Source organism: Falco punctatus (assembly GCF_963210335.1).
Source record: "Falco punctatus genome assembly, chromosome: 4".
Taxonomy (NCBI): domain Eukaryota; kingdom Metazoa; phylum Chordata; class Aves; order Falconiformes; family Falconidae; genus Falco; species Falco punctatus.
The window spans coordinates 31,096,751-31,121,430 of record NC_137583.1 but is presented as its reverse complement, the minus strand read 5'-3'; the positions used below and the strand labels follow the sequence as shown (position 1 = coordinate 31,121,430).

Below are 24,680 nucleotides of genomic sequence, written 5' to 3'. Positions count from 1 at the left end.
AGACAAGTAGCTGGTGTGAGACAGCTGGCCACGGGAGAGAGCCAGCAGGGATGGTGTGGATGGAAACTCTCCGGGGAGGGTTTAAGTACCTGGGCATCTTCCCCAGGAGTTGATTGCGAAGGGGAGCCTCATGGCATTCATTTCCAAGAGGGAAGAGGCTGGTGTGGACATGGACAGCGATCCAGGGTTGTGTTTCTCACATTGCTGCTCCTGGTGTGATTTACTGGTGGACCTCTTCTCTGAGCACTGGCCAAGTGTGGACCTTCCTGGGGAAGCCCTGAATGGCTGAGCTGGGGCTGCTGCACTCCTGGAAGTGTGGTAGCAGTGAAAGATATCATGGTTATAATTTTTAATTTTATTTTTTTAAGATTGAATTCCCATTCTTCTGTTAAGATTTAGGGAATACCTTCTGTTAAGTTTTAAGGAATATCCCCTGTTAAGGTTTAAGGAATATGGAAAAAATGCTTCTTTTTTTCCCCCCAGATGAGAAGCACAATGTGTGCCTCCACCTCAGCTTCTACAAAATTGTATTTTACAAAGCAGAAAGAGAACATCAGGTTCATGTTGGTGCTGTGACTTAGTTTTCTAAGACCAGAGCTTGCCCTGTGTTTCCTGTTGAAATGGCTAGCTGTGCTGGGCACTCAGGAATTTTCTCCCTCTTTCTCATCTCCACCTTGACATTATGAAAAGGGTTTTCATCAATCCTTCAAAAGAAAGAGATAACTTTTATATAAAAGTGCACAGTCGACAGGGCTGAGTTTTTTGGGTAGTATATAATTTTTTTTTACACTGTTATTATTTAAAATATGCTTTTTAAGAGGACAAAAGGGAATAGTTTAATGGAAACAAATTTCTATAGCAAAATGTGCAGCTGGATAAAAAAAGATTATTTCTGTTATTGCTTGGGTAGACAGGTGAATTTGGAATTTGAGTACAAAAGGTGTTAAAAAGTGTGCTTAAACTTCTCTTCAGTGTGCTGTTGAGATTGAAAAGAGTAATTTTTGGAGAAAAACTTTTCTCCAAGCCTCCATTTCCAGCATTGTCAAGTCTACCTCAGCGGCCTTTTCCCACAGCTATTATCATGTTTTCACCTTTTCTTCTTCCACCTCATTTGTCCATTTTTGAAGAAAATGTAGTGCTGGTGAAAGGAGTGCAGCTTTGCAGGCTGGCGCTGGTCTGGAAGGGAGGGACAGAGGTGCTGGAGCTACACAGGCATCTCTGGAGGCCAGATGGGACCAAGAGGATACAGTCCTTGATTTGAGGGAGGGAAAGATGGACAGCCTGGCCTGGGGGTAGTCATTTTGAAAGCATCTACAAGTCTACAGCTCTTAAGACCCTCTTTCCAAAGTGACTTTTAACCAATTAGGAACCTAAGCATCATTGAAGATAAGCAGAGCTTAGATGCTCAGGTCCCTCGGGGCAGACACAAATATCTCAGCAATGCAGACAGATAGATAGACAGTGTTGCCTGTCCTGATGGATCCAGACCCAGAGCTAGGCAATGAATTACAAATTTAAGTGCCAAAACAGCAGGCTTGGGACACAAAGGATAAAAGACAGTCATGTTATTTGAGCTGATAAGCCCTGCGTCTCGAAGATGCTTGCATCAAAGGCTCCTGCAGGGTTTTCACAATTGAGTGTTATACCATCCAGCACTGAGTTACCAAAGATGTAAAATGGGACTTGCAGAGAAGGCTTCATGCCTGCCACAAAGGAGTGGAATAAGAGTTTGTTTTGACAACTATTAGGCTGAATAATTTGGGATTGGTCGCCGTGGACACTGTGAGATATTGCTCCCCACAGAACAAAGATTGCCATTAATGTCTCAGCTCCCTGCCTCCTTCCGCCTTCTTCTCCCCAGCCTCTGCAAGGGCTGGGTCAAATGCTGCCCAGACAGCATGAACAATATTTCCCCTTTCTTTGGTAATTATTGTCCCTTCTATTAATTTCTCAGAAGCCTTTCCACAAGCAAGAGTTATTTTCAAGGGTTGCAGGCATTCTTCTCAATGTACATTTTCACGGCTATTCTCCTTGGAAGAGCTGCAGAGCTAATTTACTTTATTAGACTAAATGAAAGGAGCTTATGAAGGTGGCCTGTGCAACATTGTGCAGGGGTCAGGGAGCTAGGGAGGAGAGTCCTCTGAGATTGCTGCTGAATTTCTTGCAGAAGCTGAAAAGTAGGTGTTGCTGTTCAGTTTGGTGCCGTCCTTTACGTTGTGTAGGCTTCCTCTCAAACAGCCAGTGCTGAGATCTTCTGCGTGGTCCCGTCACTGGTCTACCCATGAAGGCTTAAGAGCACTATCATTTGTAGGGAAGCATAACATCTTTGGATTGGCAAGCCTGGAGCTAGCTGTGCTCGCGGCACTGTCTTGCTCATACAGGCAGCAGATGCCCAGGTGATTCTGGTGAAGGTCCACATGATGGGGAGCCCTGGCCAGCCATCCCTGCTGTGGGCAGGTCGCTGGTGACACCTGACTGTGTGAACCCTTCTCCATGCGGCTTCATGCAATGAGCAGATGACTAAAAATCATCTCCTGGGCAATTCACTTCATTCATCAATTAAACTGTTTGCTGTGAACAGTTTGGCCCCATCCAGCTCCAGGATTTCAGCCTTGTAATTTTGTTGGCAGAGGACAACGGTGCCATGTCCGTGAAATCTGCCTGCCAACTGCTTCCCCTGCTAAGCATTTTCTAGGCTAATGATCCCGAAAACCTTGCCAGCAGCCCCAGCTCTGTCCCTTTCAGGGCAAGCCACTCATTTAAACGTGAGCACCTCTAAATGACTCCATCTGCTAAGTGTCGTTAGTAAAGAAAAGATTATAGCAGGAGTTATTGCCGTGTCCTCAGGTTATAACCCTGTTATAAAATGGGCTGGAGAACAAGGCGATTGTGAGGGGCCCAGGCTCAAAACCACCTGGGTGACTGTCAGCTTGATTTATTTTCTTGCTTATTTCATAAATTAGAAAATTGGCGAAAGAAATCGTTGCCCACTCTCAGCTGCTTGGTAACCTGCCACATGGCAAGAGATGCTGGCCACGGGGAGACGCAGTTCCTTCCCACCTCCCTGGTCCCTCTCCCCCAGCCACCCCAGCACCGGGGCAGCAGGGCAGGGACATGGGATGGGGGACATCTCCTGTCATGGGACACATCTCCTGTCATCCTCAGCGACCCATCTGGCCCAGCGCTAGCAACCACTAGACTTTCATTTTTCTCTGATACTGTTGATTTTTGAGTAGCAGCACTTTTATAGGTGCCAACAGCGGTACCAGTATTGCTTTTGAATGCTAGCTTTGACCTCAGAACTGTTTTGTTACTTCATTTCACATATCAGACAAACTAAAGCAAAACAACCCAGTTTGTGGCAGTATCATCAGCCAGGACCTGCTGCCCTTCAGAGATGCTGGTCAATATTTTGGCCTTGTGACTTGTGACCAGTCTGCCTTCAGCAGCCACCCCTCTTGCTTATGAACCAGGCTAATTTTTGCCTGTCAGAAGGATGGAGCTTAATGGTCAGATTTGCTTTAAATCACTGGGTAAAATTCCCTGTCTAGGAGGTCAGACTACAGTTACAGTGCCTTCTAACCTAAAAACTCAATGAAATCTTTAGACTACATAACCACATGTCAAAACTGGATCATTTAAGCCATCTTCAGTATGTTTGGCTGCATCCGATGCTCTTCCATAGTATGAAATGAGGCCACTGTTATACACATAGTATTTGCAGACAAGGAGAAGCTTTCAGCCAGGACGAGTTATTAAGAGACTGCAATGATGCATTTCTCAGCCAGTGTGGAGGAATCCCTGCTGCAAACATGCCGAAACCAGGGGAGAAACAGGGTGGGGACCTCCCAGGGAAAGACACCTCAACAGTCCCAGCACTGCCGTGCCTGTGCAAGGAGGTAGGGCAATAACTGCCCTGCAGCCCATGGTCAGAGCAGATTTTCTTTGTTCTGCATGCCTCTTCTTCTGCCCATGGGACCTCTGCAGTTGCCTGCACAGGGTCCTTGTCACCCTGTCTCCAGCAAGCATTGGGACGCGTGTGTCCCCATGGCTCAGCCTCTTGCCAGGTGTGTGTCCATGTGTGCAAACGCTGCCGGGTGGCACAGGGCGAAGGAGATGGGGCTAATTCCTTCCTGAGACTTGCAGAGAATCGGCTTATAGCCCGAAGCTCTGATTACTCTTAACTTAGCCTGCATGATGGTAACCACATCCTGAAATTACCTGGCTTTTTTCAAAATCCAGGAGGTGGTTTGGACTCACCTGACCAACATGAGCAAATTCCAGCCTTGCTTTCATCCCCAGCAGCTCCAAGGGGTTGTGAGTCAGCACAGACCCAAGGCTGAAGTTGGGGGAAGAGGTTTGAACTCCAAAATGCAGCTGATGGGAAGTGCCTGGGTGTGATGCCCGGTCCCACCTGTCAGACGCGATGAAGCCCAGTGCAGAGCAGCACCGTCATCCCCTTTCCAGCTGCTGCGCTGGAGCTGAGTGCTCCAGCCAGACTCACCTGCTGGGATCCTGGCAGCTAACGTGCCTCTGAAACACTCAGCAAGAGATAGATGCTGTCAAGTAAAACACAGAGTGAGATGTTTGGATGATGGGATCAAACTGTGGATCCCACACATCTGTGGCGTGAGATGTGGCACCACACGCTCCCACCTGCTGCTGCTGTTCCCCATCTCCCACCACTGCCCACCAAGCCCACCCCGCCTGGAAATTAAAGTGGGGAAATCAAAGTCCTTCTCCCCCGGCTCCTGCTGTGCCTCTCAGCCACTGACATTAACACTAAAAAGGCTGACATTAGCTTTGAACGGATTTTAATAACCCCCTTGCGAGCCTGAATTACCCACCCAGCATGAGGTTCCGTGCGCATTTGGAGACCTGGCGATGATCTGTGTGCTGGGGGCTGGATCAGCTCCTCAGGCTGTGGATGCAGGGCCAGACCCGCTCCAGGAGCTGCGGTGGCTTCAGGCAATGCAGCCCCTGGCATGGGACCCTGGCAGCTGCCTGGCTCCTGGAGAGCCGCTGCTCCAGCAACCACCACCTGCAAGCATCCAGCCACCAGCGGGTCTGCAAGGGGCTTGGGAGCTTCCCAGCACTGGGGATGCTGGTGTGGGTGGCCACCTCCATGGGGTGTTTTCCCAGCTGGGGCTGGGTATGGGCTGCTGCAGGGTGGTGGGACCCCCCTGGTGCCATGAAGGAGGGTGGCTCTAGCCCCTATCAGCACGTGGCATGAAATAGCAGCTTGGGTTTAGCAGAGCCCTGTGAATGGAATGCTAAATGAGATCACTCCTGGCCCAGCTGAGACTCCGGACTAGTGTATGAAAATCTAGCAAGAAGATTAAAAGGTGCCCCCAGGCAGATGAGGGTATTTATTTCTTTCTTTGTGGCCGAGATGCGCGTGGCGTGGGAGTCACAGGGACGGTGACCTCCCCTGACCACCTGCACGTGGGCAGTGCCGTGTCCCCATGGGGGCTGATCCTGGCCAGAAAAGCTCCTTCTGGGAAGCAGGCGGACAGGTCCAGTTCCCCCTCCTGCGCTGGGCAAGGGCATCCTGCCCAGGCTGCAGGTTTGGCGTCTTCACTGCCAGCCCTGCAGCTCCTCCACAAAGGGAAAAGCCCACATTTTCCTCCTCTTTTACAAGAGGGAAAGCTAAGAAAGATTGTCAGGTGGTTCGCACTTCTTTTGGAAGATGAAGGGCCTGGAAACACGCTTTAAAGTTACTTTTCCTGAATTAAAGGCCCCAAGATCTGAGTGAGCGATGCAGCCCTCATGGCTGGTCATGAAATCTCAGCACCATTTGGGCGAAGAGTGATGGTTTCTAACTGCCATCGAAATCTACATGTATTTCCAGTATGGAAAGAGGAATATCCACAGGGATATGGGTCCCGGGTCACAGCTGGGGTGGGTCAGCAGCTTCTCCAAGTCAGGCTGTGAAATCATCAGGCACTTCAAAGAACCAGGGGCTGCAAACAACCCCTTAAAAAAAAGTCTGTGATAATGATTGAGTTATATTTAAGAGGCTCGCTCGTATTAAGTAAATGCAAATAGTTTACATGGAAAATATTTCCCATTAAGCTCATTTCTACATAAAATGCTAACAGATTGAGATTATGACTCTAATGATTATTTTTATTGCTGGTTTGCATTTAAATGGCATAAATTTCCCCCTACTGTTCTCTCTTTGGGTTAAATCAATAAAACCTATTAAGAAGGTTCGTCTTCCTCAAAGATTCCTCCCTCTCTTCTTTCTGTCTCATCTCCACTGGTGCCCTTTTTATCCACCCACCACCAGCGATTTTTCAGAGCTGCCTCCACGATATTGGTGCTGAGGATTTGAAAATCCCCTTTGGCAGAGCAGAGTGAATCCGGTCTTTGCCGAGATGGGGGACTACAGAGGAACTCAAGTGCTCTTTCCTTCCTCAACTTGGGCCATAATTATCAGGAGATGCGGTTGGAGTCAGCTCTACTCTCACCTTCCCCTTCGGAGAAGCTATACCTATCTGTATACCTATACCTCCTCAGCTATGGATGCTCTTGTCGTGCTCCTTCAGTGGCTGTGGCTCACCAAGCAGGTGCTGGATTTCTGTTTGGAGAGGATTTATCCTGGTATATACACAATGAAAGCCATTAAGACTCTGACCTTTAAATTGGGCTCCTTCCTGTTCATGTAGGGAGGAGGTGGGTTGAGTGCCCAAATCTTATTCATTTTAGTGACAAATCCCTCACATGGAGGCTTGGAAATGCTCGGCTTTAATGGAATTCGCCTCCCTTTGCTGCAGCTTGGCTTTGCTGTGCAGGGGATGTCTCCGCTTCCCCTGCATAGTGACAGACCCTATAGATTTGCTCTGTAACTACTATGCCCAGGTACCAGCATGTATGAATTTATGAGCTTAGGGCAGTGCTAGCACAGGGATCTCCCATGCTCCTTAAATCAGTATCGCTGACCTTTCTTTCCTCCATTACTCTCAGCATCACTTTTTTTCTAGCTTAATTTGCATAGGTTTCATGTTATCCATGTTTTTGCTTTGTCCCTGTTATCCCATTACCCTGGATAATCAAAGTTGGCTGTAATAGAAACAGCAGAAACAATTTGCTTACCCTCCTATTACAAGATATTCCCTCTACTAAGTCTGAATACCTGCAGTTCTGTGGTAATGCTAATTAACTGTGCATACATATAGAAAGTAAAGCAAACGGCACCAGGTTCCTTTGGGATAGTGGGGATTAAAGAAAGATAAGATATTATTCTCCTCTTTCTCTGTGCTTCAGTGTCCCTACCCTCAATGGAAATTGCTTTGCACTTTTAGAATAAAATGTAATACGGGGTGGTGGTGGGGAGTCACTGACAATGTAGAGAGGTGGGGTTGGAAGGAGCACATTTCCCTGCTAGTGAACCCACTCTGAAAGTAACGATCTTCCCCAATGTCTTGCTTCTGCAGCTATTCCCAGAGTGGAGGGGGGGTAGGATGGGGCAGCTTTTACCCCATGCTGGTGCCAAGGCCTCAGAGCCTAATGGTGCTGGGCAGGGTTGTACATGGGCGCTGGTTCTTTGGGGTTGCAGCTATCCCCCAGAGCTGGGCTCCAGCATCGTATGGGTGGAAAACCTCCTGTCCAGCCTCAAAGACTGGTTGAAATAGTGGCTGTAAATGTGAATGCCCATTGCAGCACAGGGTACCTGCTGTTGGAAAGTGTCTGTTGTATCCATTAGGATGCTCACGTATCCTTCCCGCATCTTGGGCAGCTGACACAGCAGCAGTTTCAGAGCAGGTGAAAGTCCTGGGGAAAATAAAGAAGATGATAATGAGAGAATGAAAACCATCAGGAGAGGGGAGATGCAGTGGCAGGACAGGTTGCTGGTACTGTCCCAGCCACCCCTCTTCACTTTGCACTGCACAGGGCCATAGGCTTTGGCTCACCACAGCCCATCCATAAGGTTATGTGGGGCAATCTCCCACCATTTGTGTGCAACATCCTCTGAAAGTCTCACATGAGGCTTTCTCCTGAGTATCAGCCAAACGAAGACACTTAGGCAGCCAGGCACATGTGGAGGACTGTCAGAGCTCTCCATGCAGAAGAAATCCCACTCAAGTCTACCTGCCAGCTCCTCATTGAGCTTCCCAGCTCCTTTGCCAACAGCATGGACAGACACCCTCGGCACACCTCAGTGGAGCAGCTGGGACTGGCCTTGGAGCCACAAGCACAGACACACTCTGTCCCTGGGTCTGGGTCCTGTGCTACTACCACCCCCTGGGATGAAAGCTCCAAGAGGCTGGTTAGACAGCCCTAGCTCTCCCTCCGCCCCCAGAATTGTGAGGAAGCTGTTATTTATCTGCACTCTGATAATCACTGTACCTTTGATGCAATACTCATGTTTGGGATTTTACCACATCTCTCATTCTCCAGGTCTGTCAAGGAGCTTTACGCAGCCATGACTCAGAGAGAGGCGTCAGTGGAAAGAGTCTGTAGATACAGCCAGCAGCTGTCATATGGAGGGTATAAATAATGTATACGCACGTATATATGCATGACCTATGAGCTCAGGACCTTTCCTTCCTGAATGGTACCAACTCCTTTAAAGGATTCCTGCATCATGCCATGGCTCTGGCCAACCCAGAGAGCTCAGATGATTACACAGCTGTCCCCCACAGGTGTCTGAGGTGTATGGGGATGGGGAATAAAAGAGCTGGTAGAGGTGAGGGCTCAGTGTTGCAGGTCCCTCCTTACCTGCTTGGAACTAGAACTCCTTTCTTGTCACTGAAACCTTTACTGCTTATCGCTCACCATCATCTCTGTGTGTGGTTTTAAGACTAAGTAATGAAGTGCCTTGCTCCACTCACAAGCCTTATGGTTGGTAAGATGCTTTGAAACTGTGCCCGTGCTATTTGTGCTTTAAAACAACTCAGGTGCAGGTTGTGGGTACAGGGAGCTGCAAAGGGCTTTGAAGGTGCTTGGGTGTTAGCCAAAGAGATGTGCTGGTGTGGTCGGGGCCCCACTGGCTGCACACCAAGGGGCTGAATGGAGCCGTGCTGTGCCTTGCGCTGCAAAGATGCAGGTGTATCATCCCAGCAGAGAGCTCGGTCCTGAAATACCTGAGACTCAGCAGAAGTGGGACGGCTCAGGCTGATGTCAGGCCCCAGATCAAGCCTTTTGTCTTCTTGCCAGTCCTCTGAGGCATTTTGGTTCTGATCAGGCAGCGTAAGCTTTAATTGTAAGAGTGGGTTTAAAAATGAAAATACATGAGTTTGACTTATAGGAAGGGATGCTTTGGCTTGGAGGTGGGACAGCATATCACTATGGTCAGCTGGGAATTTCTTGTTGATTTTACATAGCTGAGGCAAAGGTAAACTTCCTATTAAATTCACTGAGACCATTCTTAATGATTTGACCCTTAAAATTAAAGATCTGGAGCTAAGCGGCTGGGCTACCAACTCTGCACAGCCTGCGCTGGTGGAGTTCAAGCAGCACGCTGAAATAGCCAGCAGCTTTTAACAACAATTGCACTCAGTGCTGTTCTGTCTCTTCAACTCCTGACATCATTTGGGAGAAAAAAAAGGAGAAGGGTTGAATTCACAGGCTTTGTTTCCCTGCAGTTCAAAGGATACGGCAGCCTGGATTTTAATTGGCACCGAGTTCTCCCGACCGGTACCCGGGGCAGTCCTAAGACTGACACCCAGCCAGGCAGGTGGAGCAGCAGCCAAGGGGTGAAGGCTGTTTGAAGCACTGGATGCCAGTCACCCATCTGCAGGTACTCGGAGGTCTCCTCACCAGTGTAGCACTGATCTGGGGACAGAGGAGTGTTGCTTCATTTCTGATCATTAATGCAATGGTGTCTTCTCTGGTTTCACTGATCTCTGTGCACAGTCCAGGGGGAGCCACATATTGAGTGGTTTGTGCTGGAGATCACAGCTCGGAGATAATGAAGCTGTTTTCTTACCCTTTGCGTTTCCTGACAGTGCCGCTCAGCCTGGTCTCACGCCTCTGCCCAGCGCTGGGTCTGGACCCGCAGGAGGCAGTGGGAGGCAGATGCTCTGCAAGCTGCCGGCAGCGTGGGCTGTGTGCCTCTATGGAGAGAAGCAGGCTGTGGTCACCCTCAGCTTAACCCCAACACCTCGCCCAAATGGAAGTCGTCAGCGCTGACATGCAAACCTGCTCTGGTGTGTGAAAAGTGGGAAGCTCCTGGGACCAGGGAGGGGGTGTCAGCGGGGGCTGTGAGCTCCTCCAGCAGTTGTGGGGTCAGTTTTGCTAGGGGAGCCCTGGGAGGTCAGGTCCCAGCCAGTGACAGTCCCCACCATCTGACAAGGGTCACAGGGAGGCTGTGGCGCTGTGCAGTGGTGCATGAAACACAGGCTTGTTTCAAGCGTAGGTGGGGTGGGGAGCAGAGTGACCCACTTCCATAAGCACAGTCATCTACCCCAACGGGGCCTGGGGCTATCGCATCCCTTCTTGGTTGAGATCTGACAACAGCATCTTTCCCAGCTCCCTTTTCCTCTGCCCAGGAGCAGGGAGGCTCTCTGGACAGCAGCTCCAGCTGAAGATTTAATTAATGCTTAGAATGGAGCCCCACCTGCTCCTCTCTGCGAGTTCAGCATCACTCCCACCTTTCTAGTTGCCCACTTTCCGTGACCTTACCTCTTGCTTCCTGAGCTGGATCATGGCTTTGCATCCTGCAGGCTTCCTTGTCCCTCCATCTTTCCTGTTCATCTGTGATTTGACCTTAGGAGATAGAGGTACCTGCTTTGCCCCAGGAGCCTTTGTCATTGCCACCAGTGCAGTCTCAATAAGTCCTGTGCAAGACAAAAACCTCAGCAGCGCGTTGTCAGCCCGCCTGTCCCAAGGCAAGCTGTAGCTATCAGTCCCAAAAGCCCAGCGGGGTGGATATAGTTATTGCTAGGAAGCTTTATATTTACCACAACCTTTCTGACATTACAGCAAATGCATTTCAGAGCCCAAGAAGTGTAAAAATAAACTGCAAGGAAATAAAGACAGCTAATTAGCCAAAGGTTACTGCTGGGCTCTGTGACTGTCAGCTGTTTTGAAGTTCTCCTTCACACAGGGAGATGTGTGTGCAACGCTACTGCTCCTTTGAATAAATGTCTTGGTTTCCAGAGTGGCTTCATACCTGGATGTGACTAAACACATGTGAGGCCTGTCACAGCAAGCCTGGGCAGGATGCTTACATCCTTTAACTTTGCACTTCTCCAGCGCTGAAGAGCATCTTATCTCCTGGAGTGGCTGAGCAGCGTTGCACGACCTCCCAGCATCTCCTGCGTGGGGTGAGCTGTGAGGTGAGGAGAGGCCAGAGAGCTGCCTTTCCGCGCAGTCAGCCCTCTGTCCTGGAGATGCTCCTTCCCCTCTGGCGTCCCTGCCCTCTGCACTGCGGTCACAGTGGAGGAGATTGCTGGTCTTCCACCTCTGCCTGGGCTGAAGGCTGCACCGGTCATCCAGGGTTTGGATGGTGCATTGGGGTGCTGCTCCTTGGGGATGAGGTGTGCTGGAGCGCATCCCCCAGCACATCACGGTCTCACCCTCTATGTCCATCATTCCTCAGTATCTGATATTTTCCTGAGGACAAGCATCTTGCATGGAGTTGCAGGTACACCAGTCATCACAAGAGGAAGGGGAGCGGGGGTCCTAGCTGGGCTGTGGGCTGAGAGAGGGGCACAACTGCCATGCCAAGAGAGGCTGAGCAGCTCACGACTGAGGCCTGGGTGGACTAATGTGCTGTGTCCGGAGGGGTGTTTTGTTTGTATTTGGGCAGCAGAACCCTGGAGCAGAGAAGGACCCCTGGGACTTTGTCCCTTCAGCGCAGCTGTCCCCCAGCCCTGAGCTGTGGGAGCTTCCTCTTCCCCTGCTCTGAACTGCTCTGCACAGGGACCAGGGAGTTTGGGCACAGTGACCTCACAGGTAACACCAGCATCATCTCTGCTGCTGTCTCCCTTCTCTCTGGTTTTCCTCTTTCCCTTGTTCTGCTTCTTTTGAGCTGCATTTCCCCCCTGGAAAACCCTCATGCAGCTCCTTCTTCCCTCTCTGCAGGTTTCTCCTCTTTCTCCCTTTCCTCCTGCTGCTTCACTCCCCTCCTGCTTGCAGCTTGTGCCGAGTGTCATGTGTTTGCTCGGCATCACTCCTCCTGGAACGTTAATTTGCTGCTCATTTCCTTACAGCCTTTACACCACAAGTGCTTTGTGTGCATGTGTGTGTGTGATTCAATTAAACAAAACACAATAAAATCACGGAAAACAGGGAGAGACGCAGACAGACAGCAATTCCCTGCTCTCCGAGGGCTAAGCTTGTCTGCCTGTGAGCTCAGCCCCAGCATGGCTTTCTTGTGTTACCACATGGGTTTGCTTGTAGCAACCCTCTGGATCTCTTGCTTGAGGTTTCCATTCCTCCACCGGGACCCTGGGACAGCAGTTACTTCTGCTCCACTCTCAGGAGCTGAGGCTGTTCCTTCAGATGAGATGTGAACCTTGAAGGAGCTGGCTGTTCACTTCAAGTAAGCCCTGAAATGCTGGGGCGTCTCCAAATGCTCAGCCTCCTCCAGTCCTCCTTTCCTCCTGCACGGCTCAGTCCCTGCAGCCTTTGAGAGCCTCCAAGCTTCCCCCTTCCGTCCTCCAAGCCAGCAACTCACCTGCTCCCTGTCCTGCCCTACCCATGTCCCTTGTCACCCTCCTGGCAGCAGATTTCCCCCTGCTAGGACCAAGCTTTCTCCTAAATCACATGTTTTCTTTGCAGTGCAACCTGAAAAATAGCAGCCGTGCCATGATGGGGTTTGTTTCCTTGGCTGACTGGTGGGCTTCCCTCCTGCTGCCCTATGCTCCCCTCTTCCATGCTCTGTTTTCTTTTCCCCTCTAATCCATTCACACTGTGAATGTATGCTTTCTTAGCATCCTTTGCTCCCAGTTGTCTCCCTGACAGGTTTCTCATCACTCCCCACGCAACCGGGTGTGGGTATCTCTCTCCTGGAGAGACTGTTTCTGCTCACTTGTCCCCGTCTGCCTCCCTGGCTCTGCAAATTTATTCTGTGAATCCAGCCTCTTCCCACGGGTGAGCCGCTTGGCTGTAAATCTGATGGCTAAAATGGGTCAGTGTGAGCGGAAGGAGGTGGTCCCGAGAAGGGCAGAGGGAGAGCAGGCACAAGAGGCCACCAATGCCAGATTACAGGGCGGGTGGGAGAGGAGAAGGCAAGGGCGATGTTCTTAAAAAGTGAAGATTGTATGGGTTTTTAAAATGCACATGAAATGTGATTAATGAAATCCTGGCACTCAATTCCCTCTCCTTTTGGAAAAAATCCTGACAGCAGAAGTGACCCCCCCCACCCCTTCCCAACAGCAGCCCCCGCCATGCGGAGCCTTCCCCGGGATGTGAGGGGTTGCATTGTGCCATCTCCACTGAGTTTAACGTCCCTCTGGTATCCTGGCAGGGGCCTTGGGCTGCTGCAGGGGAATCATGCTGAGGAGGGCAAACTGATTAATGTGCTGGGGCTTGTGCCTGTTCAGCAGGGCAATTGCCCCTTGCTCAGATACCCACCAGCCACCCTCAGGGTGGGCTCCAGGAATGCTGCAGAGGGATGCTCCACGCTTTCAGCCTCTGTCCCTTCCAACTAACATCAGAGCTCCTTCTTTTGCATCTGGAGGGCTCCTTCTAGTACCAAGGGGCTAGCCTTATCTCTGCCCGATCCAATGCTTATTTAAACGGTGGGAAGAGGCTCCCTATCCTCTGTGTCATGGCAATCCTGGTGGCTGTGAGATAACACTGTCCCCGACTCCTGTTTCTGGTGACTGCATGCCCAGCAGAGGCAGGATGGATGTTACAGCATGCCCCACCTTAGTTTTGGCTCCCGGCTTTCACAGGCCAAGACTGTCCTGTCACTTAGCCCGTTGTGGATCTTCTTGCTGAACAAAGTCAAAAGTCGAGGGCAGCTTTCCTGATGTGCAAGACCAGGCTTGGAGAAAGGAAGATGTGGAGCAGAGAACCAAGGGACTGTACACCTTCCTCCTGAGCTTGACCAACGCCTTCACATGGGGACCCATGGCCCCCACACTTTTTTCATCATGGACCGCATGCGTCCACAGCACAGGAATAAATTCTGATAACAGTTCTGCAGAATTTCCCGTGCATGCAGCCAATGCACCTGGAGCCATTCCCAGATGTCTCTCCTCATTAATGCCCCCTTAGCAATTTTCTGAGGACCAGCATCCATCCCCAGCATTAAAAACAGTCCCTTCCTCTTTGATTTATGGATATTAATCCATGCCAGCAGGCAAGCGGCATGACATGTGTACATAATGTATTCATTATTAAATTGTTTTTGTACCTTTCCTTTCTCCTCCCTCTCCAAGGTTGCACCTTTCTTAGCTGCCTGTATCTTTTGAACCTGCACTCTGAAAGACAGCTTCCCACATGGAAAAGCCAGCAGCATTTGGTAGACTGACCTTACAAGTCCGTGCTTCCTCCCCTGCAGCCACACTCAGACTCTGGCAGCGAGGAGGACCATCTTAGCCCCATCTCCAAGGCATGGCTGCTCCAGCCCTGTGCTCGGGGTAACTGCTGGTGTGACCAGGGCTGTGGGACACTGTCAGTCCCACGTCACTTGTTCTGATCATAACGCAGGACAGGCCAATTGTATGAGCCTGCTGGCAGCCGTGCCTGAAACGGCGCCCAGGCAGAGATCCAGCACGTGTGAGTTTCTTCTGCAGTCACTCAGATGCTGGCTCCGCATCAGTACTGGGTAATGCTGTCCAGCCCTCAGATTCAGGGACTGAAACCCAGATAAGATAGTGTTAGCTCCACTGGCTCCAGTCTCCCACCGGCTCAAGCCATGCTCCTGGCTCTGGGTTGGTGGCCACCTTTGCACCCTGTTGGCGATTTCCATGGTGCCATGCTGTTCCCAAAGTATGTGGCAGACTGGATTTAGCAGCCAGCACTTGGCTTGTGGGCATCTCACCATACTATGGCCTGGGAAGAGAGGAAAGAAAGATCTCAGGACCTTGGCATGGGGCTGCTTTCATTTTCCATTCCCATGTTTGTGCTGTATAAGAACTCAGCCTGCTCTGCACCCCCTGGACAGCCCTTGGACTCCCTGTGGTGCCCAGGAATGCTCCTGCAGGGCCACCACTCTTAAGTGCAACCTGCCTCAGGGGCAGCACCCTGCAGGACTGATGGTTATCCCATTCCCATGCTTCGCTGCTGTGCACTCTCCCAGCCCTGGTACCTGGTGGCAATGCTCTTGCTGAGGTGCACCCTGCTCCCAATGGCAATTGCTACAGACCCATCTCCCTGCATGTTCTGGTCAAGGAGTGGCAGGCAGGCAGTTTTGGGGATCCCATCCCTCTACTTCCAGACTTTGCAGGGCTACCAGCACATCCATTGCCTATCTCTGGACCTTGTTATTGGCAGTGTGACAGCTCTGATGGGACAGCGAGGTGGAGTTAGCTATCTCCCCGTGATAACCCAAATCGAAGAAGTCCCTGCAGCTCATACACCTGCCCCCCATGGACCATACTGCTCAGCACAGTACCTTCACAGTGGCAGGTGCCCACTGTGGGCTCTGTGCACACCAGGGCCTCTCTGGAAATTGTGCTTTTCTCTTTTGCTTAATAGGAATTGAAAGACAAGCTTACCTGAATGGCTGTGCCCCTTGCAACACAGCCTGTCCCATCCCCACTCCTCAGCTACACCCAGGCTAATCCATGGGCTTCTGCAGACCTCCTGTCACCCTGCCATAAAACAGCAGTCAGAGGAAAAGAGAGCAATTAAAACCAGACAGCACCTCTCACGCTTTGCAGCCTGGCTTAGCTGGGTCTCCCCCACAGGACTTCCCTCTCTCTTGCCCACAGCCAAAGGGATTGTCCCTGCTTTGCACTGCCTGCCCGATGCTCCCCATCCCTGCCACAGCTCTGTGCCTCCTGGGGCTCCCTGGGACGGAGAGGAGGGGAAGCAGCAGGATGTTAGCAACTTCAGGAGCTCAGGAGCAGCTTGAAAAATATTTGTGTTCTTTTCGTAAAAATGAATCTGTCCCAGTAGTAATAAGGCTGCTTTTGTTCAGCAGGCTCTTAGCAGTGATTATTGTTGTTTTTCAATTTAAAAACCAGATGGTCTATTTATAATATATAGTATGTGGACTGAGATTTTTTTGTTTTTCTTAACCCAGCCTTTAAAACTTGTTCTAAGTTCCACTACTGACAATCCAAGGAAGCAGAGAGGTATCTGTCACTTGCAGACCCCACGAGTGAAATGATAAGCAAAACACAGTTAACGGAGCAAGGCTACAGCAATGCTTTGGAGAACTCATGGAAGATGCCAGGTGGGAAAGGCTGTAGCTGGAAGTGATTTTGGTGGTGTTGGAAGGGCTCTGGACACAGGTGCAGAGTCCTTGGGCTATCTATGGCCACACTGCTGTCTCTCTTCTCTCTTCTCCAAAGAGGAGCTGATCAGAGCTGACATCAGCACCATCCACAGTGCTCTCAGCACAGAGACCAGGAGAAAAGCCAAACTCCAGTCTCTGGCCTGGCACTGGCTGCAAGTTGGCGAAGACCTCTGAAAAGTAGCTAGTGCCCATGGGCACCGAGGTGATGGTGAAAAGGACAGTGGTCCCAGGGGTACATTAAGGGATCCATCAGAGGACTGCCATGGGTTCTGGCCTGGTCTGACAAACTCTTGCATATGTAATATGAACACCTCTACATGCTTTGGGTGCTGGCTTGGCATGGCACCTTCCAGTCTGACAGCGTGGATTACTCTGGCGTGCCAGCCCTGAGTGCTAGTCAGCTGCAGGGCTTGCTTTGATTTGCCATTGCAAGACATTTGGAGCATCCCAGCCAAAGATGCTTTAGCACAGAAATGTCATAAGAAGCAGGCACCAGACAGCTTGTAGCAGTGTTGAAGGTGCTGCTTTGGGTGCTGTTGAATTTTCCCATGTAGGGCATGGGCGGCTTTGGCACGTTGGTGCATTGCTTTCTATGCACAGTCCAGCATCACCACCAGGACTGAACAGGAGGGAAAATTCACACTTGCATGTGAATGAACCAGTCACTGTTGGCCAACTTGCAGCTCATCTGTTGACCAAAGAAGCTGCCTGTGGCAGACTTTGCTATAGACAGGTCTTCTGCAGGCCAGGTTGCCTTGAGTTCACAGCCAAGCTGGAGCCCACGGCTCTGCTGCCTCTGCCATGCTGAGGCTGCCATTTGTTCTCCTTACTGCAGCTTATCTGATAGTGTTTCTGTCTCCATTTCTCCACACAACCCCATTTACTGCCACCGTTTAGTTATTTTCTTAATTAAATATAGATTATGGCACTGGGAATAAGACATTATTACTTATTCATAAGCTACTTAGATTTTAAAGTGTGTGCAGATCGGGGCTCATCACACGTGTATGTCTGCATCATTACCATGTCAAGGACCAAGGTGAGCCCCTATGGCTGCCAGAGCTTCACCTGAACCTTGCTCTTCTCTCCCCATGGTCTCCACACCCAGAGGAGCTCTCCCATCTCTCCCCTGCTGTCCTTTTACCAGTAGAGGCTTGCCAGCCTTTTCCCAAGGAAACTATTTTCATTGCCATCTCTCAAGCTGCTCCAGCTTCTCCATTATGCCTCTGCTTTGCCCCCTCCCCAGGTTTGTTTGCATCTCTCTTTCCTAAGGCTTTCCCCAGCCTTCCTGCTGTGCCTGCAGGTGAAGCTCAGCTGTTTCCCCTGCTCCCTGTGGAAGAATGGGGACTTAGCAGGGGGCAGTTCTGCAGGAGGTGTTTTTTTTTGCAAAGTTTTCTAGGAAATTCCTGGGTAATTGTTGCCTGAATGTCAGCTTGCCCTACAGGGCAGGAGGAGGAGACAGGGGAAGGTGCTGCTGGCAAGCTCATGGGAGAAGCAAAGGGAGAAAAGTGCCATGGGATGGGAGAATAGGTGTAGGTCCATAAGGCTCCTCCAAAGCCTTGTGCTTCTTCAGCGTGCCCAAGCAGAAGGGATAGGAGCTGCTCCTTCCACCCTGGGACAAGCAGTGGCTCAAGCCTCTTTCTCTGCCTCAAACAGGGGAGCACTCAACCTTTGGGCAACAATAATAACAACAAAACCATCTAACCTGATTTGTACACACCAGGGTAGATTTCTGTCTTCGTCACAGTCCAGCTTTTGCTGTCCCCAAATAGTGCCATCAATGTCTGATGCTGCAGGGCTTCTCCTGGTCTGCTGGCGAGCCCCCAGGTGGGAACAGGGCAGCTCATCACGCGCTGGCCTAAAAAGAAAGAGGGAGCATTAAATCCCTGTTTTCATCTCCCCTCCATCCCCCCAGCTCCAGGGCTGACCTTGGGGCTGCAGCAGGGTCCCAGTATCTCTCAGCAGGTATCCTTGCTTTCACCCTCAGGGGGACCCGTTAACATTTCCATCATATTCTGTCACCTTCTGTCATTTCTGCACCTTGCCTGGCTGAGATGGCAGCATGGGGCCATTTCTGTGTGAGCCAGCCTGCCACCTCCATCCTCCACTGTCCCCATGTCTCCCATGTGGTTCTTTCCGACTATTTTAAGGACTAATGCAAAGTCCTGGCTTGGTAGCCCTGAGGACTAAAGACCTTTTGTCAACAGAGTAGACACAAGACAAGCTGCTGCAAGATTCCTCAGAGAAAAATAATCTTGATAAATTGGAGAAATGGCCCAAAATCAATACACTGAAATTCAATAAAGTCAAGTGCAAAGTGTTTCACTTAGGAAGGCAATATCAAAATCGCAGATATAAGAGGAGGAAGAACTGGCAAGCCAGCAGGAGAGCGGCCAAGGCTGGAGCAGCAGAGTAGCCCTAAAACTCAGCAGCAGGCAATAACCTGATGCTTTAGGAAGGGAAAGAAAAGGCACATCTTGCCCGCAGATGTAGTAACAGTTTCAGATGGAAGACAGCGGGGTAATTTATTTGGCTTTGTTTAGTGGCAGTGAGGCATCAGCTGGAGATATATTTCTCCAGGTTTCGGCATCAGACTTTAAGAGATTCAGACAAACTGAGGGGGTTTGGAGAGTTTGGAAAACATGTCCTGGGAAGATAGACTGAAGGAGCTGGTTTGGGGCCCAAGGATAGAGATGACTGAAGGTGAGGGGATGCGTAGCATTCATCCAGCGTGCAGTTATAAAAATGACAGTCATCAATTGGTTGAGGGTTGGACAAGCTGTAATAGGTTTAAACTGCAGCCAAGAGGCCTCGGGTTAGATGCTCAGGAGAAGCTTCCTAAAAGCAAGGTTGGCTGAGAGCTGGTGCAGGCTGTAAAGGGTCTGTGGGAGCCCTGTCCCCTGGAGGGCTTCCAAAACCAAATGAAGAAGCATCTGTCCCACTTTCTCCCACACCGCAGGGATGAGGTTTCACCAGCACCCCAAGCAGGATTAGCCATGTTCTTGGGATTACCAGGCTCAGACAAGCAATTTGCTTCCTGTTGTTTCATGTCCTCTTACCAGCCATACCAGATCTTGGCCAACCTCCTGGGGCCCATAGGGGTTACATCCCCAGTGTCCCAAGTTCATACCACCCACCCAGGGTCTTGCTGGCTGTGTCCCTCACATACCTGGGCAAGATGCTCCCAGCCACACTTCTGCTCCGAGTTTCTTCTGCTGTCAAACCACAATTTCATTTCTGTCCATCGTGGAGATATCTAAAGATCCTATTCAGGGTCTAAGACTGGGGAAGAAGATGGAGACAAGCATGACTTTGCAGTGAGCAAATTACCAGGTTGAGTTGTTCCTGTATCTTACGGTACCATCTGAGAAGGGTCTGCACCACCCACCCCTCCGATGTCTCTGCAGTGACTCCATGCCTGATCATGCCGAAACCTTTAGGATTTGGCTAGCATGACCAGGGGCACCAGGGTACATCTACACACACATTCAAATTCATCCACTCCTCTATTTGCCTTACCATAGGCTGGAAAAGACAATAAAAGAAACCAGAGACTAAAATGGCAAAGCCAGGTGTCTCCAAGGTTGCTTTGCTGTTTGGACCAGCCCCGCTGACTTTGTTTTCAGTAATTTGGTGGCTAGCTGCAGCTCTCCTCCAGATCAATCCCTCTCAATTGCATTTTTTTACCATAATTAATATTTGCTGCATAATTACATTGATTTTTTTATGTACTCTGAGAGATGAGGGGAATTCATAGCCTGAACGCCTGAGTGAGGGAGGGGGTGTGATGCTGAAGCTCGCTGTGCTGAAGGGGAGAGCAGCAGGGGCTGCACTGGAGATGTGCAAGGAGGAGATCTGCTCAAATACCCCCTGTTTACATGGACGGTGTTACTAAGCTGCAGTGACAAAGGGCTGGACATGGAAATGTTTCCATTATTCCCTGGCCAAACCATTCTGCTGGCCCCTGCTTTCTACCCACCAGCCCTGGTGAAGCCCGGAGAAGGCTGGTTGTCTGCTGCCCTGGCAGCCCTTTTTCCACTACTGAGCTCAGCAGGGAACAGGATTTTATTTATTTACCAAGTCACAGCGGGAAGAGGGATTTCAGAGCAGCCTGAGCTTCCCAGAGCTGTGAGGAGTGGATAAAACCTCCTCCAGCTTTGTGCAGGGAGGCTCCTGCAAGTAAGAAACCTCAGCCTGGGCACAGCCAGAGCTGTGGCCCCACTGCCCCCCACTCACTCACGCTACCACCAGCTCTGCTGTGAGCTGTAAGCCTCCCAGGCTGCTTTCTGAACAGGCAAACTGCTACAGCCAGCACCAGCAAGCCCCAGGAGATGCTGCAAGGAGGCAGCTTTTGTTAGGAGCTGCCTCAGCACTCAAGGCTGACAAAACCATGAGGATTTGGGTGGCAACACCAGCAATGAGCTTAAGGATCCTCTTACTCACGGTAAAAATTACCTGGGCAGTGCTGGGGCACCAGACCTCATGATGATGGAGAAGGATTCTGGGCTTTCGGCCATCCAGGGGTACCTGCTGCCTTCTGCATTTGTTGTGGCAAGGTCCACAGCTCCCAGGCTTGCAACGCCAGTGCTGCAGCAGCTCCCCGTGCTTCGTGCAGCAGCACGAGTGGTGACACCTCCCAGCCCTCAGCTGGGATGCTGCAAACATGCAAATGTTTGTTAGAGCACGAGTGCGCACGGCGGGCCCCCGCAGCTGTCACAGAGCTGCTGTGTAAATGGCAGAAGGGCAGTTTATATTCCTGTTGCCAACAGCCCCCCTGGGCTCAGCAAATACCAGAGCAGTAAGTCACTGCCGGTGGCACGGGAAGGGCTGGTGTGGCGTGGGGGGGTGAGCCTTGCCCGTGCCCTCATCAGGAAGCAGGCACCTCCTGGGCTAGAGCTGGGGGCAGCCACCAGCTGGGGACCTGGCAAGGACTGGGGTGCAAACACAGCCCACAGTGCTGTCCCCTCTGCACATCCTCTGGCCGTAACACCAGAGTTCAGTCGGCAGCCCAGCTCTCCGTGTGCGTGCCAGCAGGCATTTCTTCATACTTCTACAGAACAGGCATTATAAACTCATCACCTGCTCATCTCCAAGCTTTCCCCTTGTAAGAAGGGATGTTTCTCGTATTTCTTTCACAGCATCTTACTGTGCATCACCTGTTAATTACGTGCCCTCCAAGGTTCATACTTGCCTGAGCAGTTCAGAGGAGGCCACGTAGCACTGGCTCAGCGTTGCCCAGATGAGAACGCTGTGACAATCACTGCTGAAAAGCAGCCTTGTCGCACACAGGTGTTATTAAGCAGCCACAGATGTTATACATTTTTCAATTAAAACCCCATAAATTAAAAAAAATAATGAGGCAAGCACTCCACTCGGCAGAGACAAAGAGGCAAGCCATCAGCAGCATTGTGCTGGGCACACTCGCCGCTCTGGGCGGCAAAACGCTCAGCTGGCCAAACAATGCGGTGGCCAAACATCTGTGGGGACTTTGTGTTACAGCACTGGTGCGAGGAACATTTGATTTCTGCATTGGCGAGGGGCCTTCAGTCCTGTTGGCCCCCCTCTTCCTGGCTGGCATGGGGGAGAGATAGGACCAGTCCTGGAGCTGTGGCTGTTGGCGGCCTCTCCTCGCATTTGGGTGGATGTTGCAGGAATTGGAAATTAGCCCTTTAAGTAGGCTGTGAACCCACTGATATAACAAAAAGTTTTGTCTTCAGGGTTTGAGAGCTGCGGTGCATGGAGGTGGCTCTCTTCTGTGTTGTGTGCGTGCCCTAAATGCAATTATTTGGCTCCTACCATGTCTGATATTATTATTGTTCTTGCTATCTTTGGTACTTTTATGGCCCCATCACCATAGTAACTGAGCATCTCAAAACCCTGTGAGGAGAGAATAATATTATTCCCATTGTAGAGTTGGGGGAAGTGAACAACAGCAAGGTGCAGAGCTGAAGATGCAGGAGGACTTGGACAAGTCCGTCCATGGCCAGGGACTTGGGGGTCATACTGCTGCTACTTCTAATTTTAAGCAGTCACTAACTTTTCCTGGGCAGCCTTGGGCCATGTTTCCATCCCACTTCTCTTCCTCCTGTCTTGAGTTAGCTAAATAACAACCTCCTACCTGGAGATGCTCCCTCCTGGGCTCTCTCTTGCTGCCCCCTGCCCTGTGGACCACCAGCAGCCTGGCACTGCCCAAGGCAGGGGAAGTGTTGGTTTGCTCTGCTGAAGATCTTTCATTTTGCACAGCTATTTGAATGCATCTCAGGCCTGCCCGTACTCAAACACGTCTTTAAATATTGAATGAAAAATGGAGTAGCATCAGAGCGAGACATGTCAGGGTTTTTTTCATCCCTGACCTATTCCAGACTAATTTCCACCCTGGGGGTTTAGACGTTTTTCTTGAGAGACAGCTGATAGAGATTCAGAAAGGGATGTGAAACAGTCTTCTGCAGCACAAGCAAATGATTCCACAGGTAGAGGTAAGCCAACGCGGTGGCCAAAAGCCCAACCTGGATGGCCACCTACCTGCCTCTGGCCAGGCTGTTCTCCCCTTCCCTGTGCACCTTCTCCTGGCAGGATGAGGCTGCTCCCTCCCCAGCTTCCCGCACCGCCAGCTCCTGGCTTGTGGCATTGCCATCACGTTCCCCGACATGCCGGCTCCTCGCTGCCTTCCCTGCCTCGGCTCATTCTGGAATAAAACAATCTTCAATTATTCCTCTCCCTTTTTTCCCCCTTTTGTGCAATATATCATTTTTTAATTAAAAAAATGCCTCGTGGAAGTGTAGCGGGCTATTAAATGTTTTGGTCCATAATTAACATCAAACCCCTGACTTAAAATCTTTACGGATTGAGTGAGCTCCATTAGCTGCTACATGAATAACACCGCGCAACTCTCGGAGGCCTATGGGGTTCAAATCACCCTTTTCCCCCTGAGAAGGGGAAAATAAGAGGAGGGTCCTCGCTGGGGACTCACTGCTTCTCTCCTTGCAACCACTGCACTGTGGACCACCCTAAGGCCGGCAACCCCCCCACCCTGCACCCGGTGCTTCTCCCTGGGTATCACAGCCCTGTGACAGTCGGGAATCCCATCACTTTGCACAGGGGAAGGCAGGATGCGACCCTGGAGGGAAGTTATCTCCCTGCACAAATCACTCCCTGGCAAACAGAGCAGCAGCGGCGCGAGTGGCAGGGTGAAGATAATGCTATCTCTCGCGGGGATCGGCACGGTGGCGGTGAACCCCCATCGGCAAATGACAGGCACGGCTGATGGAGTGCTCTCGCAAGAAGGCGGCAGCAGGCATGAGTTACTGGGGACCTGCAGCATGTTTCCCACCCTCCTTCCCAGCTCCCAAGGGAAGGACAGGAGCTGGCAGGTTGCCTTGTGGTTTTATGCTCGTGCCGGCAGGTTGGAGGCAAACCCCACGCATAGAGGAGAAGACAGCAGGGTCCCGTGTGTTGTCTCTGTGGCACAAACCCACCAGGCACCACGTTTCGGCTTGTGTTAGAGGTGGCCCCAAATCGCTGCCTAGTGCAGGCTGGTCCCCACCTCCAGCCCGGGGGGAGGGTGCCCAACATGCAGGTTTGGGGCTGCTCCACTTCAACAGGTCATTGATCATCGTTACTGATGCACGTCCCAGGAACATGCTTGCTGCCTTCTCCAGAGGACTTGGGGGTTGAGGAGGTTTGAATCCCCTGATGATTCTCAGCATTTGCTAAGATAAATTCATAGCATTTCATTCCCCAGGATCACTGTCTGGCGTTGGCCCTCGGCAGTGACACATCTGTTGGGGCTGCTGGCAAATTTCAAGCATTCCTATCCATACTTTAACGGTGGAAATAACATTGGAGCTGAAGTACTGGTCTTCGATACTGCTGGATTATGGATGACCAGCTCTTGTTTGCACTGATGAATGCAGCTGCCACCTTGCCAGTTGATGGTATTATTCCTTCTGGGCATCTCCACTGGCATGTTGACTATGGCCATCAGACACAAATTGACTCACTTCTGTATTCTTGGCTTTCTGAACGAAGCTGGAGTTAGGAGGTGCTGGTGTTCTCGTTAGGTTTCTGCTGTGCACTTAGCTATCAGCCTGCTCCTGCTAAGCAGTTCTGGACTGTCTTTTGGGCTTTGTTTGTACATGGCATGAGCTGTCAATTCAAAAAGTCATATTTCATAGCCCGGCAGTCACTCAAACGCCTCATAACAGTGAGGACATCAGAAGCCGACACTCTCCAGGGTATGAGAAGATGGTCAACTTTCAGCACTCTTCTGTTTTTCCCTTGAGCCTAAAATGTTTTTTTCCTTGAAATAAAGGAA

At 50.8% G+C, this 24,680-nt stretch overlaps 1 protein-coding gene across 10 annotated transcripts in view; it reads left to right on the top strand.

Annotated features, from left to right (window-relative positions):
• Window positions 1-24,680, top strand: part of ELFN1 (extracellular leucine rich repeat and fibronectin type III domain containing 1) — a 149,783-nt gene that overhangs the window by 100,556 nt on the left and 24,547 nt on the right. The window contains exon 4 of one of the 10 annotated variants that reach the window (XR_013927371.1): window positions 4,243-4,910. The exons of the other annotated variants lie outside the window; for them this stretch is intronic. The gene's annotated coding sequence lies outside the window, so the exon portion shown is untranslated. Of the gene's footprint in view, window positions 1-4,242; window positions 4,911-24,680 lie in introns of those variants that run through there. 10 annotated transcript variants of the gene reach the window in all.